Genomic DNA, 4,033 nt, shown 5'->3' with positions numbered 1-4,033 from the left:
TTGGTCAAATATACTGTTCATACAAATTTCTTCTAACCAGAACATCTTCAACATCATTTGCCTTCATATAGATCACATTTCAGGTTATTCAGATGTTGAAGTTTGTGTGTCAACATTATGTTCTCATTACTTCAGCCTTCATGATTTTTCTGCTCTTAAAATGCTGGTCCTGAGCTGTATTACACAGTTTTTTCAAATATCCTGTCCATGCAATTTCTTCTAACCAGAGCATCTTAAACATCTTTTGCCTCCATAGAGCTAATATTTCAAGTCATTCCGAAGAAGGAATGACTTCTCAACATCATGTTTACGTTAATGCAGCATTCATGATGTTTTCGAATGCTGCTCCAGAGTTTAAATGCACAGTGTGGTCAGATATGCTGTACATGCAATTTCTTCAAACCAGAACACCTTAAACATCATTTGCCTTCATATAGCCTTCATTTCAGGTCATTCTGAAGAAGAAATTTGTGTGTCAACATTATGTTCACGTTGCTGCAGCTTTCATGATTTGTCTGCTCTTATAATGCTGGTCCTGAGCTTTTTTGCGCAGTTTGGTAAAATATGCTGTACATGCAATTTCTTCAAGCCATAACATCTTAAACATCATTTGCCTTCATATAGATCGCATTTCATGTCATTCTGAAGAAGAAATTTAAATGTCAACATGAATTTCACGTTAATACAGCCAGCCTTCATGATTTTTCTGCGCTTAAAATGCTGGTCCTGAGCTGTAATGCACAGTCTGGTCAAATATGCTGTCCATGCAATTCCAGAACACCTTCAACATCATCTGCCTTCTTATAAATCACATTTCAACTCATTTTGTGGAAGAAATTTGTGTGTCAACATCATGTTTACGTTAATGCAGCCTTCATGATTTTTCTGCGCTTAAAATGCTAGTCCTGAGCTGTAATGCACTGTTTGGTCAAATATGCTCTCAATGCAATTCTTTCTAACCAGAACATCCTAAACATCATTTACCTTAACATTGATCACATTTCAAGTCATTCTGAAAAAGAAATTTGTGTGTCAACATTTTGTTCACGTTAATTCAGCATTCATGATTTTTTTTCAAATTCTACTCCAGAGTTTAAATGCACAGTTTGGTCAAATATGCTGTACATGCAATTTCTTCTAACCAGAACATCTTCAACATCATTTGCCTTCATATAGATCACATTTCAGGTTATTCAGATGTTGAAGTTTGTGTGTCAACATTATGTTCTCATTACTTCAGCCTTCATGATTTTTCTGCGCTTAAAATGCTAGTCCTGACCTGTAATGCACAGTCTGGTCAAATATGCTGTCCATGCAATTCCAGAATACCTTCAACATCATCTGCCTTCATATAAATCACATTTCAAGTCATTCTGTGGAAGAAATTTGTGTGTCAACAGTATGTTCACATTAATGCAACCTTCATAATTTTTCTGCGCTTCAAATACTGGTCCTGAGCTGTAAAATGCACGATTTGATGAAAGACGCTGTACATGCAATTCCTTCTAACCAGAACATCTTAAACATCATTTGCCTTCATATAGATGACATGTCAAGTCATTCTGAAAATGCAATTTGTGTGTCAACATTTTGTTCACGTTAATGCAGCATTCATGATTTTTTCAAATGCTGCTCCAGAGTTTAAATGCACAGTTTGGTCAAATATGCTGTACATGCAATTTCTTCAAACCAGAACACCTTAAACATCATTTGCCTTCATATAGCCTTCATTTCATGTCATTCTGAAGAAGAAATTTAAATGTCAACATGAATTTCACGTTAATACAGGCAGCCTTCATGATTTTTCTGCTCTTAAATGCTGGTCCTGAGCTGTAATACACAGTTTTTTCAAATATCCTGTCCATGCAATTCCTTCAAACCAGAACACCTTGAACATCATTTGCCTTCATATAGATCACATTTCAGGTCATTCTGAAGAAGAAATTTGTGTGTCAACATTATGTTCACGTTGCTGCAGCTTTCATGATTTGTCTGCTCTTAAAATGATGGTCCTGAGATCTATTACACAGTTTTTTCAAATATCCTGTCCATGCTATTGCTTCAAACCAGAGCATCTTAAACATCTTTTGCCTCCATAGAGCTAATATTTCAAGTCATTCCGAAGAAGGAATGTCTGTGTCAACATCATGTTTACGTTAATGCAGCCTTCATGATGTTTTCAAATGCTGCTCCAGAGTTTAAATGCACAGTGTGGTCAAATATGCTGTACATGCAATTTCTTCTAACCAGAACGTCTTAAACATCATTTGCCTTCATATAGATCACATTTCAGGTCATTCTGAAGAAGAAATTTGTGTGTCAACATTATGTTTACGTTGCTGCAGCTTTCATGATTTTTCTGCTCTTATAATGCTGATCCTGAGCTTTTTTGCGCAGTTTGGTGAAATATGCTGTACATGCAATTTCTTCAAACCAGATCACCTTAAACATCATTTGCCTTCATATAGATCACATTTCAGGTCATTCTGAAGAAGAAATTTGTGTGTCAACATTATGTTCACGTTACTTCAGCCTTCATGATTTTTCTGCTCTTAAAATGCTGGTTCTGAGCTGTAATACACAGTTTTTTCAAATATCCTGTCCATGCAATTTCTTGTAACCAGAACACCTTAAACATCATTTGCCTTCATATAGATCACATTTCAGGTCATTCTGAAGAAGAAATTTGTGTGTCAACATTATGTTCACGTTGCTGTAGCTTTCATGATTTTTCTGCTCTTAAAATGCTGGTTCTGAGCTGAAATACACAGTTTTTTCAAATATCCTGTCCATGCAATTTCTTGTAACCAGAACACCTTAAACATCATTTGCCTTCATATACACACCTGTACAAAATTGTTGGTACCCCTCAGTTAAAGAAGGAAAAACCCACAATTCTCACTGAAATCACTTGAAACTCACAAAAGTAACAATAAATAAAAATTTATTGAAAATTAAATAATCAAAATCAGCCATCACTTTTGAATTGTTGATTAACATAATTATTTTAAAAAACAAACTAATGAAATAGGGCTGGACAAAAATGATGGTACCCATAACTTCATATTTTGTTGCACAACCTTTTGAGGCAATCACTGCAATTAAACGATTTCTGTATTTGTCAATGAGCGTTCTGCAGCTGTCAACAGGTATTTTGGCCCACTCCTCATGAGCAAACAGCTCCAGTTGTCTCAGGTTTGATGGGTGTCTTCTCCAAATGGCATGTTTCAGCTCCTTCCACATATGTTCAATGGGATTCAGATCTGGGCTCATAGAAGGCCACTTTAGAAGAGTCCAACGCTTTTCTCTCAGCCATTCTTGGGTGTTTTTGGCTGTGTGTTTTGGATCGTTGTCCTGTTGGAAGACCCATGACCTGCGACTGAGACCAAGCTTTCTGACACTAGGCAGCACATTTCTCTCCAGAATGCCTTGATACGATACCGTCTTGACAGTGTACGCCCACAGTCGTCAAACTCCCACTGCCCCGGATTTTCAAGGGCCAGCGAGAGCTTACCGGACGCCGCCGAACCGGCGACGTTTCCAGGGCACGGGCCCCTCTCTCGGGGCGAACCCATTCCAGGGCGGCCCTGCCCCTTCACAAAGATGAAGCAACGAACATCTCCCCGGGGCTCGCCCAGCATAATTCTCTCAACGGGTTCGCTTGCGTTACCGCACTGGACGCCCTCGCGGCGCCTATCTCCGCCACTCCAGGTCGGGATATGTCACTAAAACGTCATAGTTTAGTATGTCATCCAAATTGTGACCAAAAAAATCAGTTTAGTATGTCGTCAAATGTCACTAAACGTCACAGTCCAAAATGTCACAAAAATTCATAGTTTTAGTATGTCGTCCAAAAATTAGCTGAAAAAGCATCATAGTTTAGTATGTCGTCCAAAATATGGAAAAAAGGTCAGTTTATTCTTGTGGTCCAAAACGTGGAAAAAAACGTCATCAGTGTAGTATGTCGTTCAAATATATAAAAACATCATAGTTTAGTATGTCCTCCAAAAACGTGAAAAAATGTCATCGTTTA

This window comes from Acanthochromis polyacanthus, chromosome 20, assembly GCF_021347895.1.
Source record: "Acanthochromis polyacanthus isolate Apoly-LR-REF ecotype Palm Island chromosome 20, KAUST_Apoly_ChrSc, whole genome shotgun sequence".
NCBI classification, from domain to species: Eukaryota; Metazoa; Chordata; class Actinopteri; family Pomacentridae; genus Acanthochromis; species Acanthochromis polyacanthus.
This window is presented reverse-complemented; position numbering follows the sequence as displayed.